This window comes from Panulirus ornatus, chromosome 38 (genome assembly GCF_036320965.1).
Source record: "Panulirus ornatus isolate Po-2019 chromosome 38, ASM3632096v1, whole genome shotgun sequence".
NCBI classification, from domain to species: Eukaryota; Metazoa; Arthropoda; class Malacostraca; order Decapoda; family Palinuridae; genus Panulirus; species Panulirus ornatus.
In genome coordinates this window covers 29,437,790-29,464,831 of record NC_092261.1, presented here as the reverse complement: position 1 = coordinate 29,464,831, position 27,042 = coordinate 29,437,790, and positions in this window count along the sequence as shown.

Sequence of the window (27,042 nt, the reverse complement as noted above, 5' to 3'; positions counted from 1 at the left end):
AAGTATGGTCACTGGGACAAAAGGTGGAATTGCAGAACCATCAAAAGAGAGAGGAAAGCTGTAAGGAATTTTTGGTAGAGAGTTGGGTAGAGAATGGGTCTTGTAGGCATTATACGTAACCAGATTTCGCCTACTTCAGTGAAATATCTTTTCCAAATCTGACTTTACAGAAAACGTTGTGTCGAGACGAGATGCAGATCGAGTGAAAGAGGAAAGAGAAAGAGCAGAATTGAAGGATGTGGAGGAATGTCGTGTTGGGTCGTCAGCGTATAAGTGCATTTGATTATTTGTTCAAAAGGGAAAATGTTGATGAAAAGGAAAAAGCGCAGGAGAAATAACAGAACCTTGAGGGACACCACTGTTGGTGGAAAAGAGAAAGGGGCTACGGAGATAGATCGGCTAGAGAGGAAGCTAGATATAACGGATCAAAGTTAGGAAAGGAAGCCAAAAGAAAACAAACTTAGAGACAAGACCCTGATGCCACACCCTATTGATAAGTTTAGATATGTCAAGGGCAACTATACAGGATTCATCAAAATCTTTGTCGGATAATGAACAGACATTATTGGCATAGGAAAGAATATCACCAGTGGATCTCGCCTTACGGAAGCAATACTGGTGCTCAGAGAGCAGACTGTGATTCTCGAGGTGTTTAAGGACATAGGAGTTGAGAAGGGATTCAAATACTTTGCAAACGGTAGATGTCAGTGAAACAGGACGATAGTTAGAAGGGTTAGAACGGTCACCCTTCCTAGAGATGGGATATACCAACGCATGCTTCCAAGGAGGAAGAGTTCTGGCTTTTAAACAGAAACGGAAAAGATGAGCAAATAAGTGACAAGTGTACAGTGGAAGAGGATGCAACGGATAGTAACAGGTGGGGAGAATACCAGAACTAGGGGGGGTGTACAGTGGGAGAAGAGACAAAGGATGGTAACAGGTGAACGGAACATAATCGAAGGAAGAGCAAAAAGATGGAACAAAGGGTTGAGAGCGTGTTACTGGCTAGAGCAGGTAGAGCAGGTCAGACAGGTTGTGTAGATAGTGAGGGTAGGGCAGGAACGAAAGTTAAGCAGGTACAGAAGGTAAGATAGACAGAGCGGTAAGATAGGTAGAGCAGGTAGAGCAGGTAAGGTAGGTAGAGCAGGTAGAGCGGTAAGATAGATAGAGCAGGTAGAGCAGGTTGAGCAGGTACGGTAGGTAGAGTAGGTAGAGCGGTAAGATAAGAAGAGCGGGTAAAGCGGTAAGATAGGTAGAGCAAGTAGAGTGGAAAGATAGGTAGAGCAGGTAAAGTGGTAAGATAGGTAGAGCAGGTAGAGCGGTAAGATAGGTAGAGCAGTAAGGTAGGTAGAGCAGGTAGAGCAGTAAGAAAGATAGAGCAGGTAGAGCAGGTAAGAAAGGTAGAGCAGGTGGAGCAGGTAAGGTAGGTAGAGCAGGTAGAGCGGTAAGATAGGCAGAGCAGGTAAAGCAATAAGATAGGTAGAGCAGGTAAAGCGGTAAGATTGGTAGAGCAGGTAGAGCGGAAAGATAGGTAGGGAAGGTAGAGCAGATAAGTTGAACAGATAAGGAGGGACATATGTAACAGAGACGAGGAAACACAAAGAAAACACCAGTTTAAATCTTATGATTTTTACTAAAATGATGTTTGATCAGCTTGAGACCAGGAACTGATGAGGGGGAAGAGGATACGAGGTGAGGTGGGGAACTGTTGAGGGAGGAGGGAGAGACGTGGGGAGGCGGGCAGCTGCTGAGGGAGGAGGGGTAGACGCTGGGAGGCGGGAAGACTGACGAGTGGAGGATCAGGGGAGTAGAAAGCTGGTACAAACAAAGAGAGATACGGAAGAATTGATAGAATCAAGGGAGGATAGAGGGGAACTAGGAAAAGCAGGGGATGAGAGAGGAGATATAGGAGACAGACGGTATGAGAGAGGAAAGCAGGGAGAGAATGGAGATAAAAATGGGGAGCTGAGAGAGGCAGGGAAAAGAGGGAAGAGCTGGAAGAGGCAAAGGTTGAAAGGGTGAGCTTGGAGGTGATAGGATGACAGAGTAGAAATCGGGGATATATATATATATATATGTATATATATATATATATATATATATATATATATATATATATATATATATATATATATATATATATATATATATATATATATATATATATATATATATATATATATATATATATAAAAATATATATATATATATATATATATATATATATATATATATATATATATATATATATATATATATATATATATATATATATATATATATATATATGTGTGTGTGTGTAAATAAATTATACATTTCCTTTTTTCCATAGCCAGAGGTTGAACCATTATGTGACATTCATTTTTTCATTCATTTCAAGCTAGAAGTTTCAGTTTTCTAAATTGTTTCTTACATTTTTCATATGTATATATATGTATGTGTGTGTGTGTGTGTATATGTGCGTATATATGTGTATGTGTGAGTATGTGTATATGTATATATATATGTATATTATCCCTGGGGATAGGGGTGAAAGAATACTTCCCACGTATTCCTCGCGTGTTGTAGAAAGCGACTAGAGGGGACGGGAGCGGGGGGCCAGAAATCCTCCCCTCCTTGTATTAACTTTCTAAAATGGGAAACAGAAGAAGGAGTCACGCGTTTTACCTGGTTTACCCCAGTCGCTTCACATGCCTTGATTCACTCCACTGACAGCACGTCAACCCCGGTATACCACATCGCTCCAATTCACTCTATTCCTTGCCCTCCTTTCACCCTCCTGCATGTTCAGGCCCCGATCACACAAAATCTTTTTCACTCCATCTTTCCACCTCCAATTTGGTCTCCCTCTTCTCCTCGTTCCCTCCACCTCCGACACATATATTCTCTTGGTCAATCTTTCCTCACTCATTCTCTCCATGTGCCCGAACCATTTCAAAACACCCTCTTCTGCTCTCTCAACCACGCTCTTTTTATTTCCACACATCTCTCTTACCCTTACGTTACTCACTCGATCAAACCACCTCACACCACACATTGTCCTCAAACATCTCATTTCCAGCACATCCATCCTCCTGCGCACAACTCTATCCATAGCCCACGCCTCGCAACCATACAACATTCTTGGAACCACTATTCCTTCAAACATACCCATTTTTGCTTTCCGAGATAATGTTCTCGACTTCCACACATTCTTCAAGGCTCCCAGAATTTTCGCCCCCTCCCCCACCCTATGATCCACTTCCGCTTCCATGGTTCCATCCGCTGCCAGATCCACTCCCAGATATCTAAAACACTTCACTTCCTCCAGTTTTTCTCCATTCAAACTCACCTCCCAATTGACTTTACCCTCAACCCTACTGTACCTAATAACCTTGCTCTTATTCACATTTACTCTTAACTTTCTTCTTTCACACACTTTACCAAACTCAGTCACCAGCTTCTGCAGTTTCTCACATGAATCAGCCACCAGCGCTGTATCATCAGCGAACAACAACTGACTCACTTCCCAAGCTCTCTCATCCCCAACAGACTTCATACTTGCCCCTCTTTCCAAAACTCTTGCATTCACCTCCCTAACAACCCCATCCATAAACAAATTAAACAACCATGGAGACATCACACACCCCTGCCGCAAACCTACATTCTCTGAGAACCAATCACTTTCCTCTCTTCCTACACGTACACATGCCTTACATCCTCGATAAAAACTTTTCACTGCTTCTAACAATTTGCCTTCCACACCATATATTCTTAATACCTTCCACAGAGCATCTCTATCAACTCTATCATATGCCTTCTCCAGATCCATAAATGCTACATACAAATCCATTTGCTTTTCTAAGTATTTCTCACATACATTCTTCAAAGCAAACACCTGATCCACACATCCTCTACCACTTCTGAAACCACACTGCTCTTCCCCAATCTGATGCTCTGTACATGCCTTCACCCTCTCAATCAATATCCTCCCATATAATTTACCAGGAATACTCAACAAACTTATACCTCTGTAATTTGAGCACTCACTCTTATCCCCTTTGCCTTTGTACAATGGCACTATGCACTCATTCCGCCAATCCTCAGGCACCTCACCATGAGTCATACATACATTAAATAACCTTACCAACCAGTCAACAATACAGTCACCCCCTTTTTTAATAAATTCCACTGCAATACCATCCAAACCTGCTGCCTTGCCGGCTTTCATCTTCAGCAAAGCTTTTACTACCTCTTCTCTGTTTACCAAATCATTTTCCTTAACCCTCTCACTTTGCACACCACCTCGACCAAAACACCCTGTATCTGCCACTCTATCATCAAACACTTTCAACAAACCTTCAAAATACTCACTCCATCTCCTTCTCACATCACCACTACTTGTTATCACCTCCCCGATTTTTGCAGGGAAAAAATGAAATTGAGTGGGAGATGTATAAAAGAAAGAGACAGTAGGTCAAGAGAAAGGTGCAAGAGGTGAAAAAAAGGGCAAATGAGAGTTGGGGTGAGAGAGTATCATTAAATTTTAGGGAGAATAAAAAGATGTTCTGGAAGGAGGTAAATAAAGTGCGTAAGACAAGGGAGCAAATGGGATATATATACAGCACGTCAACACCTGTATACCACATCGCTCCAATTCACTCTATTCCTTGCCCTCCTTACACCCTCCTGCATGTTCAGGCCCCGATCAAACAATATCTTTTTCACTCCATCTTTCCACCTCCAATTTGGTCTCCCTCTTCTCCTCGTTCCCTCCACCTCCGACACATATATCCTCTTGGTCAATCTTTCCTCACTCATTCTCTCCATGTGCCCAAACCATTTCAAAACACCCTCTTCTGCTCTCTCAACCACGCTCTTTTTATTTCCACACATCTCTCTTACCCTTACGTTACTTACTCGATCAAACCACCTCACACCACACATTGTCCTCAAACATCTCATTTCCAGCACATCCATCCTCCTGCGCACAACTCTATCCATAGCCCACGCCTCGCAACCATACAACATTCTTGGAACCACTATTCCTTCAAACATACCCATTTTTGCTTTCCGAGATAATGTTCTCGACTTCCACACATTCTTCAAGGCTCCCAGAAATTTTCGCCCCCTCCCCCACCCTATGATCCACTTCCGCTTCCATGGTTCCATCCGCTGACAGATCCACTCCCAGATATCTAAAACACTTCACTTCCTCCAGTTTTTCTCCATTCAAACTCACCTCCCAATTGACTTTACCCTCAACCCTACTGTACCTAATAACCTTGCTCTTATTCACATTTACTCTTAACTTTCTTCTTTCACACACTTTACCAAACTCAGTCACCAGCTTCTGCAGTTTCTCACATGAATCAGCCACCAGCGCTGTATCATCAGCGAACAACAACTGACTCACTTCCCAAGCTCTCTCATCCCCAACAGACTTCATACTTGCCCCTCTTTCCAAAACTCTTGCATTCACCTCCCTAACAACCCCATCCATAAACAAATTAAACAACCATGGAGACATCACACACCCCTGCCGCAAACCTACATTCTCTGAGAACCAATCACTTTCCTCTCTTCCTACACGTACACATGCCTTACATCCTCGATAAAAACTTTTCACTGCTTCTAACAATTTGCCTTCCACACCATATATTCTTAATACCTTCCACAGAGCATCTCTATCAACTCTATCATATGCCTTCTCCAGATCCATAAATGCTACATACAAATCCATTTGCTTTTCTAAGTATTTCTCACATACATTCTTCAAAGCAAACACCTGATCCACACATCCTCTACCACTTCTGAAACCACACTGCTCTTCCCCAATCTGATGCTCTGTACATGCCTTCACCCTCTCAATCAATATCCTCCCATATAATTTACCAGGAATACTCAACAAACTTATACCTCTGTAATTTGAGCACTCACTCTTATCCCCTTTGCCTTTGTACAATGGCACTATGCACTCATTCCGCCAATCCTCAGGCACCTCACCATGAGTCATACATACATTAAATAACCTTACCAACCAGTCAACAATACAGTCACCCCCTTTTTTAATAAATTCCACTGCAATACCATCCAAACCTGCTGCCTTGCCGGCTTTCATCTTCAGCAAAGCTTTTACTACCTCTTCTCTGTTTACCAAATCATTTTCCTTAACCCTCTCACTTTGCACACCACCTCGACCAAAACACCCTGTATCTGCCACTCTATCATCAAACACTTTCAACAAACCTTCAAAATACTCACTCCATCTCCTTCTCACATCACCACTACTTGTTATCACCTCCCCGATTTTTGCAGGGAAAAAATGAAATTGAGTGGGAGATGTATAAAAGAAAGAGACAGTAGGTCAAGAGAAAGGTGCAAGAGGTGAAAAAAAGGGCAAATGAGAGTTGGGGTGAGAGAGTATCATTAAATTTTAGGGAGAATAAAAAGATGTTCTGGAAGGAGGTAAATAAAGTGCGTAAGACAAGGGAGCAAATGGGATATATATACAGCACGTCAACACCTGTATACCACATCGCTCCAATTCACTCTATTCCTTGCCCTCCTTACACCCTCCTGCATGTTCAGGCCCCGATCAAACAATATCTTTTTCACTCCATCTTTCCACCTCCAATTTGGTCTCCCTCTTCTCCTCGTTCCCTCCACCTCCGACACATATATCCTCTTGGTCAATCTTTCCTCACTCATTCTCTCCATGTGCCCAAACCATTTCAAAACACCCTCTTCTGCTCTCTCAACCACGCTCTTTTTATTTCCACACATCTCTCTTACCCTTACGTTACTTACTCGATCAAACCACCTCACACCACACATTGTCCTCAAACATCTCATTTCCAGCACATCCATCCTCCTGCGCACAACTCTATCCATAGCCCACGCCTCGCAACCATACAACATTGTTGGAACCACTATTCCTTCAAACATACCCATTTTTGCTTTCCGAGATAATGTTCTCGACTTCCACACATTTTTCAAGGCTCCCAAAATTTTCGCCCCCTCCCCCACCCTATGATCCACTTCCGCTTCCATGGTTCCATCCGCTGACAGATCCACTCCCAGATATCTAAAACACTTCACTTCCTCCAGTTTTTCTCCATTCAAACTCACCTCCCAATTGACTTGACCCTCAACCCTACTGTACCTAATAACCTTGCTCTTATTCACATTTACTCTTAACTTTCTTCTTCCACACACTTTACCAAACTCAGTCACCAGCTTTTGCAGTTTCTCACATGAATCAGCCACCAGCGCTGTATCATCAGCGAACAACAACTGACTCACTTCCCAAGCTCTCTCATCCCCTACAGACTTCATACTTGCCCCTCTTTCCAAAACTCTTGCATTTACCTCCCTAACAACCCCATCCATAAACAAATTAAACAGCCATGGAGACATCACACACCCCTGCCGCAAACCTACATTCACTGAGAACCAATCACTTTCCTCTCTTCCTACACGTACACATGCCTTACATCCTCGATAAAAACTTTTCACTGCTTCTAACAACTTTCCTCCCACACCATATATTCTTAATACCTTCCACAGAGCATCTCTATCAACTCTATCATATGCCTTCTCCAGATCCATAAATGCTACATACAAATCCATTTGCTTTTCTAAGTATTTCTCACATACATTCTTCAAAGCAAACACCTGATCCACACATCCTCTACCACTTCTGAAACCACACTGCTCTTCCCCAATCTGATGCTCTGTACATGCCTTCACCCTCTCAATCAATACCCTCCCATATAATTTACCAGGAATACTCAACAAACTTATACCTCTGTAATTTGAGCACTCACTCTTATCCCCTTTGCCTTTGTAGAATGGCACTATGCACGCATTCCGCCAATCCTCAGGCACCTCACCATGAGTCATACATACATTAAATAACCTTACAAACCAGTCAACAATACAGTCACCCCCTTTTTTAATAAATTCCACTGCAATACCATCCAAACCTGTTGCCTTGCCGGCTTTCATCTTCCGCAAAGCTTTTACTACCTCTTCTCTGTTTACCAAATCATTTTCCCTAACCCTCTCACTTTGCACACCACCTCGACCAAAACACCCTATATCTGCCACTCTGTCATCAGACACATTCAACAAACCTTCAAAATACTCATTCCATCTCCTTCTCACATCACCACTACTTGTTATCGCCTCCCCATTTACGCCCTTCACTGAAGTTCCCATTTGCTCCCTTGTCTTACGCACCCTATTTACCTCCTTCCAGAACATCTTTTTATTCTCCCTAAAATTTACTGATAGTCTCTCACCCCAACTCTCATTTGCCCTTTTTTTCACCTCTTGCACCTTTCTCTTGACCTCCTGTCTCTTTCTTTTATACTTCTCCCACTCAATTGCATTTTTTCCCTGCAAAAATCGTCCAAATGCCTCTCTCTTCTCTTTCACTAATACTCTTACTTCTTCATCCCACCACTCACTACCCTTTCTAAACAGCCCACCTCCCACTCTTCTCATGCCACAAGCATCTTTTGCGCAATCCATCACTGATTCCCTAAATACATCCCATTCCTCCCCCACTCCCCTTACTTCCATTGTTCTCACCTTTTTCCATTCTGTACACAGTCTCTCCTGGTACTTCCCCACACAGGTCTCCTTCCCAAGCTCACTTACTCTCACCACCTTCTTCACCCCAACCCAGTGTTCACGGAGGTGATGTTTGTGTCTCCAACTCTCATGGCAAGGTTCACTGCTGGAGGAGGAACTGTACCAGGCAGGAAGTTAATGATTTGTTGCTGTTCAAAAATTTAGAACGTCGTATTTATGGTAATAAAAAATTCATTGTGTTACTGGAGTGATAGTTTTCATGCATGGTGTTTTTGACAAGAAAATAGTGAAGTTGGAGAAAAATGTAGCTTAGACATTGAAGCTTATTGATACAGTGGTGAAATTGATGAGAACTGCTATTGACGTTTGTGTGAATAAATTGTACATTTCCTTTTCCATAGCCAGAGGTTGAACCATTATGTGACATTCATTTTTTCATTCATTTCAAGCTAAAAGTTTGTTTTCTAAATTGTTTCTTACATTTTTCATATGTATGTATATGTATGTGTGTGTGTGTGTGTGTATGTGCGTATGTGTGTGTATGTGTGTGTGTGTGTATATGTATATATATATGTATATTATCCCTGGGGATAGGGATGAAAGAATACTTCCCACGTATTCCTCGCGTGTCGTAGAAAGCGACTAGAGGGGACGGGAGCGGGGGGCCGGAAATCCTCCCCTCCTTGTATTAACTTTCTAAAATGGGAAACAGAAGAAGGAGTCACGCGGGGAGTGATCATTCTCCTCGAAGGCTCAGAGTGGGGTGCCTAAATGTGTGTGGATGTAACCAAGATGTGAAAAAAGGAGAGATAGGTAGTATGTTTGAGGAAAGGAACCTGGATGTTTTGGCTCTGAGTGAAACGAAGCTCAAGGGTAAAGGGGAAGAGTGGTTTGGAAATGTTTGGGGAGTGAAGTCAGGGGTTAGTGAGAGGACAAGAGCAAGGGAAGGAGTAGCAATACTCCTGAAACAGGAGTTGTGGGAGTATGTGATAGAATGTAAGAAAGTAAATTCTCGATTAATATGGGTAAAACTGAAAGTTGATGGAGAGAGGTGGGTGATTATTGGTGCATATGCACCTGGGCATGAGAAGAAAGATCATGAGAGGCAAGTGTTTTGGGAGCAGCTGAATGAGTGTGTTAGCGGTTTTGATGCACGAGACCGGGTTATAGTGATGGGTGATTTGAATGCAAAGGTGAGTAATGTGGCAGTTGAGGGAATAATTGGTATGCATGGGGTGTTCAGTGTTGTAAATGGAAATGGTGAAGAGCTTGTAGATTTATGTGCTGAAAAAGGACTGATGATTGGGAATACCTGGTTTAAAAAGCGAGATATACATAAGTATACTTATGTAAGTAGGAGAGATGGCCAGAGAGCGTTATTGGATTACGTGTTAATTGACAGGCGTGCGAAAGAGAGACTTTTGGATGTTAATGTGCTGAGAGGTGCAACTGGAGGGATGTCTGATCATTATCTTGTGGAGGCTAAGGTGAAGATTAGTATGGGTTTTCAGAAAAGAGGAGTGAATATATATATATATATATATATATATATATATATATATATATATATATATATATATATATATATATATATATATATATATATATATATATATATATATATCCTTGGTGATAGGGGAGAAAGAATACTTCCCACGTATTCCCTGCGTGTCGTAGAAGGCGACTAAAAGGGAAGGGAGCGTGGGCTGGAAATCCTCCCCTCTCATTTTATTTTTTTTTAATTTTCCAAAAGAGGGAACAGAGAAGGGGGCCATGTGAGGATATTCCCGCAGAGGCCCAGTCCTCTATTCTTAACGCTACCTCGTTAATGCGGGAAATGGCGAATAGTATGAAAGAAAAAAAGAGAATATATATATATATATATATATATATATATATATATATATATATATATATATATATATATATATATATATATATAATCCCTGGGGATAGGGGAGAAAGAATACTTCCCACGTATTCCCTGCGTGTCGTAGAAGGCGACTAAAAGGGAAGGGAGCGGGGGCTGGAAATCCTCCCCTCTCATTTTTTTTTTTTCAATTTTCCAAAAGAAGGAACAGAGAAGGGGGCCAGGTGAGGATATTCCCGCAAAGGCCCAGTCCTCTATTCTTAACGCTACCTCGTTAATGCGGGAAATGGCGAATAGTATGAAAGAAAAAAGGAGAATATATATATATATATATATATATATAGAGAGAGAGAGAGAGAGAGAGAGAGAGAGAGAGAGAGAGAGAGAGAGAGAGAGAGAGAGAGAGAGAGAGAGAGAAAGAGAGAGAGAGAGAGAGTTGATAGGAGAGGTACAGAAATTGGATGTACATGGACTTGGGTATGGTGGCGATATCACATCTTTCCTTTTGTATGTAAAGTTTCTCTGTATAAATCCTAACATCCTGTCTGTTTCCTTACAATGTTGAGATAATTTGAAGTTGTTGAAGACTGTGACCCCAAGATCCCTCACACAAGGGGCGTCCTTTATCTAGTGGGTTGTTGAAGACCGTGACACCAAGATCCCACACACAAGGGGCGTCCTTTATCTAGTGGGTTGTTGAAGACCATGACACCCAGATCCCTCACACAAGGGGCGTCCTTTATCTAGTGGGTTGTTGAAGACCATGACACCCAGATCCCTCACACAAGGGGCGTCCTTTATCTAGTGGGTTGTTGAAGACCGTGACACCAAGATCCCACACACAAGGGGCGTCCTTTATCTAATGGGTTGTCAGTTCATAATGGAGTTTCTTGATGAGGTTTTTCACTTACAACAGCTGACATATATTTACATTAAATAGCATATGTCGTTTGATAGACCATTTATTCAGCTATTTTATCTAGATCATCTTGTAAATAATCTTATCTTCTTCAGTTATTAAGTTATTGCCAGTCATGTGTGTGTGTGTCAGGTGTACATCATGATAAATAATCTTATCTTCTTCAGTTATTAAGTTATTGCCAGTCATGTGTGTGTGTGTGTCAGGTGTACATCATGATAAATAGTGCGGGTCTCAGAACGGACCCCTGGGGTACAGTGACCGGGGTGATGAGTCACGGGTCATTACACACTTTGCCTCTTATCAACCTAACTAGGCTTCTATCCAGCTTGCTAACCAACCAGTCTTCCCCATCAGTTTTACGTGAAAGCTTTTTGGAAGTCCAGGAATAGGATACCCATTGCTTTAGTCTTGTAGTGGGTACTGAATAATGTATGATGAAATGCAAGGTGGGTTTTAATGCATGATGTATGCCTTCAGAAACCATGTTGTATATCATTGATCAGACTATGTTGTTCATGGTGGGTTTTAAGGCATGATATATGCCTTCAGAAACCATGTTGTATATCATTGATCACACTATGTTGTTCATGGTGGGTTTTAATGCATGATATATGCCTTCAGAAACCATGTTGTATATCATTGATCACACTATGTTGTTCAAGGTGGGTTTTAATGCATGATATATGCCTTCAGAAACCATGTTGTATATCATTGATCAGACTGTGTTGTTCAAGGTAAACTACCATTGTATCTCTTATGAAGGACTCCAGTAGTTTATGTATGATTTATATCAGGTTAAATGGACGGTAGTTGCCAGACATTTCCCGTCGTCCGTTTTTGAATACCTGAGTGACGTCTGCCAGTTTGCTGTCCTGCGGCACAATTATATTTTGGAGAGATTTATTGACTATATAGGTCAACACTTTGTCACATTCATGTTTGACGCTTTTAATAACTCGTAGATAAAAATGATCACAATCTGGACTTTCATTAATCTTCACCTTATTTATGTTAGTACTTCCCTGACTGTGACGATCAATTCTGATATCAGGTGAACTAAAATTCACTGTCTCAAAAATAGTGTCGCTGCTTCCTAGTGAGAGAGAGAGAGAGAGAGAGAGAGAGAGAGAGAGAGAGAGAGAGAGAGAGAGAGAGAGAGAGAGAGAGAGAGAGAGAGAGAGAGAGAGAGAGAGAGAGAGGATTATTGTTGATGGGAGAGGTAGAGAGGTTAGGCTTGTAGGGAAACTAGAGTGGAAGAATCTTAGTAGAAGGAAACTGGGATGAACTGATGCTGGGGTGGAGGGATGCTGGGGTGAAGGATTGCTGGGGTGGAGGAGTGCTCGGGTGAAGGGATTCTGGGGTCGAGGGATGCTGGGGTGGAGGGATGCTGGGGTGAAGGAATGCTGGGCTGTAGGGGTGCTGGGGTGGAGGATTGCTGGGATGGAGGGATGCTGGGGTGAAGGAATGCTGGAGTGGAGGGATGCAGGGGTCGAGGGATGCTGGGTTGGAGAGATGCTAGGATAGAGGGATGCTGGAGTGAGGGTGTGCTCGTGAGGAGGAATGCTAGGATGGAGGGATGCTGGGGTGGAGGGATGCTGGGGTGGAGAGGTGCCTTATTGGAGGGATGCTGGGGTGGAGGGGTGCTCTGGTGAAGGATTGCTGGGGTGGAGGGATGCTGGAGTGGAGGGATGCTGGGGTGGAGAGATGCTGGGATGGAGGGTGGAGGGGTGTTGGAGAGAATCCAGTGTAGTTAGTGTTCCTGGCGTTTTATGCCAAGTGACCTGACATGAGGAGAGAGAATACCACACACTGGTGACCCATGACTGCACAGAGAGGAATGGGAAGATGAACCACTTGATGTCCTTAACATACGTCGTCTGCTGGCACTTTAACTGCAGTGGTTACGACCATTATTGCTGGCCAAGATACAGGGAGACCTGACTGGTCGAGGAACAGTAAACTGCCCTTACAGAGGTCTACAGTACAGTTGTCAAGGACTGGAGGGAACCTAAGATATCCAGGATTACACTGAGGAGTTGTGCTCGAAGTCTGAGAATTCTCTCGGACGTCGTTGTCTGCCGCCAAGAGGAAAGAAGAGATACATCTTAAGAACTGTGGTGTCAGGCGAGACAAGAAAGTCGTCATTGGCGTTACAGATACGAACAAGAGAGATAAAAGAGACGTCAGATGAAAGTCTTTTTTCAGAGACGTCTTAGCGTGCTCGTCGCCTTAGGTCAGCTTTAAGATACTGTAGGTTCGTGCTGGGGTTGATACATAGTTCACAGGGACACACGGCCTTCACCCAGGGATAATGCATCCTGCAGAAGATCCTGGGGTCTTTGGCCAAGTCACAGAGATAAGGACCACAGAAAGCGACATAGTGGAAAGCTCTCAAGGGATGAGATCGAAGAGAGACGCAAAGGGTTATGAGCGCATTGTGCCAACGGATACAGGCTGGCAGATCTCTATACTGAGGGGAGACGATGGTACGGGAAAGCTGTCAGGATCATCAATTCGTTAAACTGGGAGGTGCGTCAGGTCTCGAAACGCCAGGAGGGTAAAGCAAGAAGAGGACCAGCGTTCTAAGATCCTTGACTCAGTGAGCACAGCTTTTCGACCCTTGTGTGTGATTCCTTGGCCTTTGATCGGACCTTCAAGGATTAGATCAAAGACTACGCCATCATAGACGAGGGTCATAGCGTCGTCCACCCATGGATTAAAGTACTAAAGTCATACTTTACGGAACTCATACTTTACGGTAGTCAGCCTTTACAGAAATCATACTTTACGATAGTCATACTTTACAGTAGTCATGCCTTACGATAGCCATACTATACACTAGTGATACTTTACTGGAGTCATATGGACTATTGAATTTCCATAAGATGTCAGTGGATGGAATGACAGTTTCGTAATATTCCCACCTTTTTATTCAGATCTCAAGGGAATATTCTAATGTCAACCATAGCGAGATTAATATACTTAATTCAAGCAATGGCAGAAGGAGAATACGGTAGTTTGGCAGTTACAACAGATAAAGGATGCGAGTGGAAATGTCAAGGAAAGTGACAGGGTGAAGCGTACCGCTTAGGATACGTGAGAAGATCATCTGAGAGGATCTGAAACTGTCCAGGTGATGTAGAGGCAGCTTAAGACTGTCTTACCCTGAGGCTGCCAGGGTGGTGGGCGGTGTATCAGCATGCGGCTGGAGAGAGACTACACCTGGAATGAAGATTTGAGGAAGATGATGAAGGAAGAGAGATTTTAGATGAGTTAAAAATGTGTTATATATATCAGAAAGAGGAAAACAAATGAGGATCTCGAAACGAAAATGATTTAGAATCTTAAGGAGAACAACTGATTCTCCTGGATGGAGGTCAACAACATGAAAGAAGTGTGTGCAACGAGTGAGAGTTACTGGACAAGTCTGGGAGAATGCTGGTAAATGAAGATAGAATTTGCAAGAGACAGAACATGTATATTAAAGAAATGACATGATGATGATGATGATGATGATGATGGTGATGATGATGGAAGAGACGTGTCCTGGTACAGCAGGAGCAGAGGAATAGAAAGAGATATATGTATAGAGAATTGTGGTAAACTAAATAGGAGGAAGTAAGAAGTGTAATAACGTTGTTAAACAATGGTGTGGTGAGCAAGATGGTACAGCTGGGGACATGGATGAGGTGGTAAGGAAAATGGTGAATAGTGAAAGAAAGACATCTGCAGTGTGGAACTGGAGAGGGTGTTGAGAAGTGTAGAGAAGTGTTCAGATGCATTAGTTGTATGAAGGAGAGAGAAGTACGTACGAGAGAAAGAATTATCGAGGCCGATCACTGCTCCTTGACATTTCCTGCCATATCCTCAATGCGTAGCCTCACTGTAAAATTGGTCAATGGGATCTGGTCCAACAGGAGAGCACCTCATTAGCCAAGCATGTTGAGAACCGTTGACTTGGCTGCTGGAATGTCTTCTGTGACGGTGTGAAGAGACTCCTTCTAAAATGCCTTCATCGCCAACTGATCAGTTACGTGGAGAGCACCACTGGCGTCCAGCCGTTGATGTTTTACGTTCTCTTCTTTCAGAATACAACGTCTGTGTTCGCCAGGTCAGGATGATGTGTTTCCAGATGCCGCTCCAGCTGGCTGGGCGTCATCGATTCCGGCGACAGATTCGACAAGCAAACGACACATTGAGGCTTTGTTACATCTTCCTGTGTTATTGGAACCACATTGGCTTGTTGCGACTCCACCTTTTGCTCACGATGATATCAAAGAACTGTTTGCTGAACCAAGCTCCACCTCTTGCTCATGATGATATCAAAGGACTGTTTGCTGAACCAAAGATAGAGATAACATTATGATCTGTGCAAGGTAAGATATACGCACACAAGCATACATACGCGTAGACCTACATGCATTTACACGTGTTGACTATAATACGCAAAATCATACATGAGTGCACACAGACGTTCACATATATGGTACTAGATTCATTCACTTATGTAGACTATAACACACACACACACACACACACACACACACACACACACACACACACACACACACACACACACACAAACATTCATCAGATATAATGGGTATCTGGCATGGGCTGAGCTGTGTATATGGATGTGTATAATTTCATACAAACATACTTACATTCATAAGGGTAAAGACATATACAACATCACACGACGAGACAACAGGAGTGCAAACCTCACTCCCCGTAGTACACAAATAGTGATTACTCACATATTAATGTTTTCCTATATATAATCCAAGCTTTGAAATACGCTGACCCAATATAAGTGTTTTGTATTGGAAAACGTTAAATTCAAGCACGATTTTCATGAATCTGTTTTTCTACATTGTTCTAATTCGGCCAACCGATCATACTAACTCTAATCAATAGCAGAACCACTGGTCTAGTGCATTCGACCATGGCTCTTGTGGATTCACATTTGAATGATGTAAAACAAAGCTGAATTTCCGACCAGCGTTAATAACCGACCGATGTTTACCGTTAACATAACACTATGCAGGTGACTGATACCAACAGCTGGACGAAACAAACAAGTTCGTTCTTACAGGTGTATATTGGACGGTCATTTGTCACCTGAAGGATTATGATCAACTTTTATATGTGTCATATAACGCGTAAAGAAATGTGTATCCCGGACGGTATGTGCTCCTCTCAGACGTCTTGAGATCTCCAGGGTATAAACAAATCTCTGGGTTTACTGTAGACAGCTCGCGAGTTCCCCGGAAATCCTCTTATGATGCCCCTGGGGGTCGTGACCCACCGTGTGAGAACCGCTGCTCTGTATGGTGTGCCAGGAAGACTTGTGAAAGCTGGTAAGAGGTTTTCAAATGGTGAGATGAGTGAGAGGTTGGAAATAAATGTGGGACTGTGTCAAGGTTTTGTGATGTCATCAGATTATCTAATGTTTTTATGGAAGATGAGAGCGAAGATGTATATAGGAGGATGCTAAAAGTGAATGTGAGAATGTAAGCCACATGTGCTGAAAAAGAAGGTCGATCATGTTTTATGGTCAGTCTACGTTGTGCAGAAATAGATGTTGTTGATGAGTGCAGATGGTCAAGGGAGAATGGCAGTATGAGAGGTAAAGATGAAGGTAGACCTATACAAAGAAAGATTTGGGGTGCACTGTTAGTTCTGGTGAACTAAACGAAAAGATAAGTATGAAGTTTACAAGCTTACAGTAAGGAGTCATTATCTCAAAGCTGATTTATGGCTGTAAAGCCCAGATGTATATAGGGAAGGAGAGGTGAAAAATTAAGAACAACAGAGTGGGATTACTTTTCAATAAAAATGGAATAAGGAATCATGATACAAGGATGAAGAGGTAAAATTATGTGGAGTATTGTTGTTAGAAAGTTGCAAATTTGAAATTCCAGTAGGATTGTGTGGTCATGTGAGCGTATGGCAGGTGGGAGAATGGTCAAAGGTGGAAAGATGGAGAATTAGAACACGTAAGATATCGATACATGTAGTGAGAGAAAGTATCAGGACTGGGGATACCTCAGATGTAAGTGTTGGAGAAGACATTGGGGATCGGATGTAATGGACGCATCTTATATGGAAGTGATATGTGTTGGGAATTCGATATCAGTTGACGAATTTCCTCAGTGGAAAATTATGAAGCACTTCTATAATTGTATAAGTCCATGTTTCACTATAACACTGTGCTAGGGTTGAGGATGTGTGTGAGTGATGCTGCAGAAAGTGTATGTATGTACCTGACCCATACCATTAAACCAGGAATGAACTATTGGTAATAGATGAAGAGAGACATCACATGAAGGCAATACTTTACCAACACTTCTACTACCTTAGCTTAAAGATGCCGATGGTAATTTACAAGGTAGTGACATTAACAGTGATGGTAATGACGGACGCAGGCAAGAAATACAGGAAGTCTGTACGAGTGTGGAGTGGTGTTGGGTACGAAGCTATTAACCAGGAAATAACGATTGGAACCAACTTGCCCAAGCAAACCTAACCCATTCTAACCTAAATGGTTTTATGGCAAAAATGAAGACAGCTTAAGAGATCCTAAAAATTACCTTGGTGATGTAAGAGAGAAATACCCAAACTTCTGGAAAGAGAAATAAACTTTAGTAATTCGGAGAAAATATTGTGAGAGAGGAGCGGGTTGCTACACGTGGGAGAGAACAGGTGGTGGCCTCCCATGGTGGGTTCGGTGGGAGACCCGCTGGTCACCTCGCCCACTCATCCCTTTTGTTGGTGAAGCTCTTCCTCTTCCTCCTGCTGCTACTGCTGCTATTGCTACTGCTATTATGGCTGCTCTACTGTTGTTGTTGCTGCTGCTATTACAATCAAGGATGTTCTGCTGATGTTGCTGCTACTGCTGCTGCTGCTGTTGTTACTGCAGATATTGCTACCACCGCTGCTGCTGCTTCCGTCATTGCTACTGCTGTGTTACTGCTGCTTCTGCCACTCCTCCTCCTGCTGGTGCTACTGTCACTGGAAGTGTTGCGCTTGCTGCTGCTGCTCTTCCTCCTGCTGGTGCTACAGCTACTGCTGTTACAGCTGCTGCCGCTACTGCTGCTGCTGCTGCTGCTGCTACTTCGCTGCTGCTACTGCTCCTGTTGCTGCTCCTGCTTTTGCTTCTATTACTGCTATTGCTGTTGCTACTTTTGCTGCTGCTTCTGTTGCTGTTGCAGCAGCTGCTTATGTTGCTTCTCTAGATGCTGCTACTACTGGTACTACTACTCCTGCAGCTGATGCTGCTGCTGCTGCTGCTGCTGCTCCTGCTGCTGCCAACATGATGGATGGTGAAGCTGTTGTTGTTGTCATCAAGGTACATGAAAGGAAGATAGAATAAAGCAATGTTCAATGGGACGCGGGCGAGAACTTGACAGTCTCTATAGTGCTGCTCACTGACAAGCTGTTGTGGACCCTGCAGTTACGAATGCAAAATATATATATATGAGAGAGAGAGAGAGAGAGAGAGAGAGAGAGAGAGAGAGAGAGAGAGAGAGAGAGAGAGAGAGAGAGAGAGAGAGAGAGAGAGAGAGAGAGAGAGGTGCAGTAAGTGTATAAAGGAAAGGGATGTAATTGTGAGAAAAAGAATTGTTGAGGACTGAGTCACGATGGCTTAGTTGACAATTACGATGTTGGCTTAGGCTTTCATGTGTTTAATGAATTAGCGTACCCGTTGTTGACGTGGAACTATGTCGATTTAGGCAGGGATGAGGTTGCTCAGACCAGATATTCTCACTTCAGCAAACAGTGAAAAAAACTATAGAAAAAATGTGTACACAGCAAATATGGGTTTAGAAATGGCAGATAACATAGCGAGGAGGTAAGTATGTACTATAGTATGGTTGGATCTTACACTAGTGTTTTTTAACTGGATTTACCAGACGAGCCTCCCGTCCTGGTGTTTGGTCACAGCTACTCATGTTATAAGGACACATGTATTTTACTGTGGAAAATAATGAGTTTATTAGTTTTTGTGTGTTTTTTGTCCCTGATGAAGAGAATATGGCTGGGTCCATCTGTGCCAACCTTTAATACTGGTGCAACATTAAGGCTGGAATCTGATTCATCTCTATTTCTTCAACTAGTCATTACTCAGCAAACATTGTAGCTCACACTTGACATTGATAAGTCTGATTCTAGGTTGATTCTGATCACCACTAAGTTAAGGATTACAAGTTGACGTGTGTAGGTCGTCGGAAATATCACTGGGACTTTCTGTACTTACCTTAAACATTGACGGATATTTGCCACTCATCTTCAGCTAAAGTCGATCAAATTCATGAAGCACTTTGACATCTCCATCCCAGCCTAACGCCAAGAGCCCTTATTGATCTAAGTTATCCTCCATAACATCGATTTAGCGCTGAAATGAAATCTGATTAAGAGAGATGAGCCTTTGAAACCCTAAGACCTCTAGGAAGTAAGGCTGCAATTCCATTTTGAGTTTGTGCAAGTGCACACCAACCGTGTCTTGGCTCTCTCTTGCATCCACCGCGCTCACTTCTGCAAACCATGCCAGTGTAGGGATGGCCACGAAAAACGACTTTGCTCTCACTGAAAACAACTTTTTTTCTGTTACCTCGACGATAGTAATCTACGTCACTATGGCATCATATTCAGTATGTTGAGTCAGCTCGGAGCTCAAACCTGCGGTGAAGAACCTTACCTCTTAATAAATAATGCACACACACACGTGTGAAGGGGCCAAATCCTCACACAAAGGAGGAAACAGACGAGATCATATGGGATTTGACTTGATTTGGTATAGTTTTCATCACAGTTACGTCAAAACTCTTTCTGGTCGTCAAGTAAAGCTCTCTCAGCAAGAGATTCCTGATGCAAAACACAATGAAAACGAGTGATGTTTGGAGGAATGTTGCGCCTCAATACTTGAAACCTTGGTGTGGCAGGCGCCGTACCTGCAGTACCGTTTGTTGATACGTCACACAGCGTCTTCTTCAGCAATGTAGTTGATTGTAGAAACCTAAACCTTCCGGAACATAGAAGAAGTAATGTAATGTAAGCAAAGGAAGAAGTCTTCTATCAGGACATTCTCAAGAGAATATCTCACACACATCATCAATTGTGTGCAACAGAGACGATGTCTGTGTTCTCATCGGACTCAATGTATCATGCATTGAGCTGCCTGGACCTCCAAGATCACCTGCTCCTTGACATTCCCCGCCATATCTACAATGCGTCGCCTCACTGTACAATTGCTCAATGGGATCTGGTCCAACAGCCGAGCACCTCGCTCGCCAAGCATGCTGAGAACCGTTGATTTGGCTGCTGGAATGATGTTGTCTTCTGTGGCGGTGTGAGGTGTCTTTCTCGACCAGCAGAAGCGACTACTTTAAGATGCTTTCATCGCTAATTGATCAGTTAAGTGGAGAGTACCACTGGCGTCCAGCCGTTAACGCTTTACTTTACTTTTCAGAAGACAACGTCAGTGTTCGCCAGGTCAGGATGATGTGTTCCCAGATGCCGCTCCAGCTGGCTGGACGTCATCCATTCCGGTGACTGATTCGAAAAGCTGACGACACACTGAGGCTTCTCCGCATCTTCCTGTGTTATTGGAACCATATTTTTGTTGTGACTCCACCTTTGGTTCATGATGATATTAAATTCATTCATACATATACTGTAGACTATATTACATACCCCTTTACATAAACAAACACACAGACAGAGTCCTGCACACACACACACACACACACACACACACACACACACACACACACACACACACACACACACACACACACACACACACACACATATACACACACACACACACACACACACACACACACACACACACACACATACAGGTAGAGACCTGCACACACACACACACACACACACACACACACACACACACACACACACACACACACACACACACACACACAGGTAGAGTCCTTCACACACACACACACACACACACACACACACACACACACACACACACACAAACACACACACACACACAAACACACACACACACACACACACACACACACACACACACACACACAAACACACACAAACACACACACACACACACACTTCTATAAAAACACAGTCTGACAAACATTCATCGGATAAAATGGGCATGTGGTATAGTTCAGCTGTGTTTATGGATGTGCATACTTACATACAAACATACTTACATACATAAGAGTAAAGACATATATACAAGGTCAAGAGACGAGACAACGCTAGTGCACAACTCTCTCCCCGTAATACACAAATAGTAATTTCTCACACATTAATGTGAAAAGTTTTTATCGAGGATGTAAGGCATGTGTACGTGTAGGAAGAGAGGAAAGTGATTGGTTCTCAGTGAATGTAGGTTTGCGGCAGGGGTGTGTGATGTCTCCATGGTTGTTTAATTTGTTTATGGATGGGGTTGTTAGGGAGGTGAATGCAAGAGTTTTGGAAAGAGGGGCAAGTATGAAGTCTGTTGGGGATGAGAGAGCTTGGGAAGTGAGTCAGTTGTTGTTCGCTGATGATACAGCGCTGGTGGCTGATTCATGTGAGAAACTGCAGAAGCTGGTGACTGAGTTTGGTAAAGTGTGTGAAAGAAGAAAGTTAAGAGTAAATGTGAATAAGAGCAAGGTTATTAGGTACAGTAGGGTTGAGGGTCAAGTCAATTGGGAGGTGAGTTTGAATGGAGAAAAACTGGAGGAAGTGAAGTGTTTTAGATATCTGGGAGTGGATCTGGCAGCGGATGGAACCATGGAAGCGGAGTTGATCATAGGGTGGGGGAGGGGGCGAAAATTCTGGGAGCCTTGAAGAATGTGTGGAAGTCGAGAACATTATCTCGGAAAGCAAAAATGGGTATGTTTGAAGGAATAGTGGTTCCAACAATGTTGTATGGTTGCGAGGCGTGGGCTATGGATAGAGTTGTGCGCAGGAGGATGGATGTGCTGGAAATGAGATGTTTGAAGACAATGTTTGGTGTGAGGTGGTTTGATCGAGTAAGTAACGTAAGGGTAAGAGAGATGTGTGGAAATAAAAAGAGCGTGGTTGAGAGAGCAGAAGAGGGTGTTTTGAAATGGTTTGGGCACATGAGAGAATGAGTGAGGAAAGATTGACCAAGAGGATATATGTGTCGGAGGTGGAGGGAACGAGGAGAAGAGGGAGACCAAATTGGAGGTGGAAAGATGGAGTGAAAAAGATTTTGTGTGATCGGGGCCTGAACATGCAGGAGGGTGAAAGGAGGGCAAGGAATAGAGTGAATTGGAGCGATGTGGTATACCGGGGCTTGACGTGCTGTCAGTGGATGGAATCAAGGCATGTGAAGCGTCTGGGGTAAACCATGGAAAGCTGTGTAGGTATGTGTATTTGCGTGTGTGGACGTATGTATATACATGTGTATGGGGGTGGGTTGGGCCATTTCTTTCGTCTGTTTCCTTGCGCTACCTCGCAAACGCGGGAGACAGCGACAAAGCAAAAAAAAAAAAAAAAAAAAAAATTAATGTTCTATATATAGTCCATGCTTTGAAGTACGCTGACCCGATAAAAGTGTTCTGTATTGGAAAACGTTAAATTGAAACACGATTTTCATGGGATTTTTTTTTTTCTATATTGTTCTAACTTTGCCAACCGATCATACTAACTTTAGTCGATAGCAGAACCAGTGGTCTAGTGCATTCGACCAGTGCTCTTGTGCATTCACATTTGAATGATGCAAAACACATCTGTTGCTCTACTGAAGTGCATCAACAATACTTATGACGCTATGCAGGCGGCTAATACCAACAGCTATACGGGACACACAAGTCCATTCATACAGGTATATATTGGACGATCATTTATCACCTGAAGGATTATAATAAACTTTTATATGTGTCATATAACGCGTAAAGAAATGTGTAACCCGGACGGTATGTGCTCCTCTCAGACGTCTTGAGATCTCCAGGGTATTAACAAATCTCTGGGTTTACTGTAGACAGCTCGCGAGTTCCCCGGAAATCCTCTTATGATGCCCCTGGGGGTCGTGACCCACCGTGTGAGAACCGCTGCTCTGTATGGTGTGACAGGAAGACTTGTGAAAGCTGGTAAGAGGTTTTCAAATGGTGGTATGAGAGAGAGGTTGGAAATGAATGTGGGACTGTGTCAAGGTTGTGATACCACCAGATTATCAAATGTTTTTATGGAAAGTATTACATAAGATGAGAGCGAGGTCGGGTAATCATAATGTAATAAGTAACCATTGGGGAACTGTATGAAACTTACTACAGTTTGTGTTTATAAACTAGATCAGTGGATGTATATAGGAGGATGCTAAAAGTGAATGTGAGAATGGAAGTCCCATGTGCTGAAAAGGAAGGACGATCATATTCTATGATCAGTCTGCTTAGTGCAGAAATAGACGTTGTTGATGAGTGTAGATGGTCGAGAGAGAATGGCAGTATGAGAGGTGAAGATGAAGGTAGATCTATGCAAGGCAAGTTTTGGGATAAGATCTGATAAATCGAACGAAACGTTTAGTATGGAGTTAAAAAGAAGTTTACATGAAGGAGTGATAATTTCAAAGTTAATTTATGGCTGCGAAGCCCAGATGTAAATGGGGAAGGAGAGGTGAAAAATGAAGAGCAGCAGAAATAGATAATTGTTCATTATAGATGGAGTAAGGAAGTATGATATAAGGATGAAGATGTGAGATTATGTGGTGTATTGTTGTTAGAAATATGCAAGGATGAAATTCCAGTAGGATAATGTGGTCATGTGAGCGTATGGCAGGTGGTAAAGTGGTCAAACGAATGTGCTGAAGTTTAGCAGAAGGTGGAAAGATGGAGAAGTAGACCACGTAAGATATCGATACATGTAGTGAGAGAAAGTATCAGGACAAGGGATACCTCAGATGTAGGTGTTGGAGAAAACATTGGGGATCGGATGTGATGGACGCATCTTATATGGAAGTGATATGGGTTGGGAATTCGATCTCATTTGACGAATCTCCTCAGTGTGTCAAGAGGAAATTAAGATGTTCTTTTATAATTGTATAAGTCCATGTTTCACTATAACACTGTGCTTGGGTTGAGGATGTGTGTGAGTGATGATGCAGAAGGTGTATGTATGTACCTGACCCATGCCATTAAACCAGGAATGAACTATTGGTAATAGATGAAGAGAGACCTCACATGAAGGCAATACTTTACTAACACTTCAACTACCTTAACTTAAAGATGCCGATGATAATTTCCGAGGAAGTGACATTAACAGTGATGGTAATGACGGACGCAGGCAAGAAATACAGGAAGTATGTATGATTGTGTAGTGGTGCTGGGTACGAAGCTATCAACCTGGAAATAACGATTGGAACCAACTTGCCCAAGCAAACCTAACCCATTCTAACCTAAATGGTTTTATGGCAAAAATGAAGACAGTTTAAGAGATCCTAAAAATTACCTTGATGATGTAAGAGAGAAATACCCAAACCTCTGGAAAGAGAAATAAACTTTAGTAATTCGGAGAAAATATTGTGAGAGAGGAGCGGGTTGCTACACGTGGGAGAGAACAGGTGGTGGCCTCTCATGGTGGGTTCGGTGGGAGACCCGCTGGTCAACTCGCCCACTCATCCCTTTTGTTAGTGAAGCTCTTCCTCTTCCTCCTGCTGCTACTGCTGCTATTGCTACTGCTATTATGGCTGCTCTACTGTTGTTGTTGCTGCTGCTCATACAATCAAGGCTGCTCTGCTGATGTTGCTGCTACTGCTGCTGCTGCTGTTGTTACTGCTGATATTGCTACCACCGCTGCTGCTGCTTCCGTCACTGCTACTGCTGCTGCCACTGCTGCTTCTGCCACTCCTCCTCCAGCTGATGCTACTGTCACTGGAAGTGTTGCGCTTGCTGCTGCTGCTGCTGCTCTTCCTCTTACTGATGATAAAGCTATTGCTGTTACAGCTGTTGTTGCTGCTGATGCTGCTGCTGCTGCTACTACTGGTACTACTACACCTGCAGCTGCTGTTGCTGCTGCTGCTACTTCGCTGCTGCTACTACTGGCACTACTACTCCTGCAGCTGCTGCTGCTGCTGCCGCTGCTGATGATATTGCTATTGCTGCTACTGTTCCTCCTGCTCCTGTTCCTGCCAACACGATGGAAGGTGAAGCTGCTGTTGTTGTCATCAAGGTGTATGTGAGGAAGAGAGAATGAAGCAATGTTTAATGGGACATGGGCGAGAACTTGACAGCCTCTGTAGTGCTGGCTCACTGACAAGCTGTTGTGGACCCTGCAGTTACGAATGCAAAATAGAAAATGAGAGAGAGAGAGAGAGAGAGAGAGAGAGAGAGAGAGAGAGAGAGAGAGAGAGAGAGAGAGAGAGAGAGAGAGAGAGAGAGAGAGAGAGAGAGAGAGAGAGAGAGAGAGAGAGAGAGAGAGAGAGAGAGAGAGAGAGAGAGAGAGAGAGAGAGAGAGAGAGAGAGAGAGAGAGAGAGAGAGAGAGAGAGAGAGAGAGAGGTTCAGTAAGTGTATAAAGGAAAAGGATGTAATTGTAAGGAAGAGAATTGTAGAGGACTGAGTCACGATGGCATAGTTGGCGAGTGTGATGTTGGGTTAGGCTTTCATGTGTTTAATGGATCAGAGTATCCCTTGTTGACGTGGAGCTATGTCGATTTAGGCAGGGAAGAAGTTGCCCAGACCAGGTATTCTCACTTCGACGAACAGTGAAAAAACTATAGAAAACATGTGTATACAACAAACAGTGAAAAAACTATAGAAAACATGTGTATACAACAAATATGGATTTAGAAAAGACACATTACATAGCGATGAGGTATGTCTGTACTGTGGTATGGTTGGATCTTACACTAGTGTTTCTTAGCCGGATTTACCAGACGAACCTCCCGTCCTGGTGTTTGGTCACAGTTACTCATGTTATAAGGACACATGTAACTTTACTGGGGAAAATAATGAGTTTATTCACTTTTGTTGTCCCTGATGAAGTAAATTGGGCTTAGCCCATTAGTCTCAACCTTGAATACTGGTGCAACATTAAGGCTGGAATTTGATTCATTTCTATTTTCTTTTAATCTGCTCACATCATCATCAATTCTTGAACTAGTCATTACTCAGCGAACATCGCAGCTCACACTTGACATGAATAAGTCTGATTCTAGGTTGATTTTGACCACTAAGTTAAGAATTAAAAGTTGAGGTGGATAGGTCGTTGGGAATATCACTGATACTTTGTGTATTTACCTTAAACATTGACGGATATTTGCCCCTCATCTTCAGCTAAAAGTCGATCAAAGTCATGAAGCATTTTGACATCTCCATCCCAGCCTAACGCCAAGAGCCCTTATTGATCTAAGTTATCCTCCATAACATCGATTTAGCGCTGAAATGAAATCTGATTAAGACAGATGAGCCTTTGAAATCCTAAGAACCCTGGGAAGTAAGGCTGCAATTTCGTTTTGAGTTTGTGCAAGTGCACATCAACCGTGTTTTGACTCTCCCTTGCATCCACCTCATCTTCTTCTGCAAACCGTGCCAGTGTAGGGATGGCCACGAAAAACGGCTTTACTCTCAGTGAAACCATAATTTTTTTTCTGTTACCTCGACGATAGTAATCTATCGTCACTATAGCATCATATTCAGTATGTTGAATCAGCTCGGAGCTCAAACC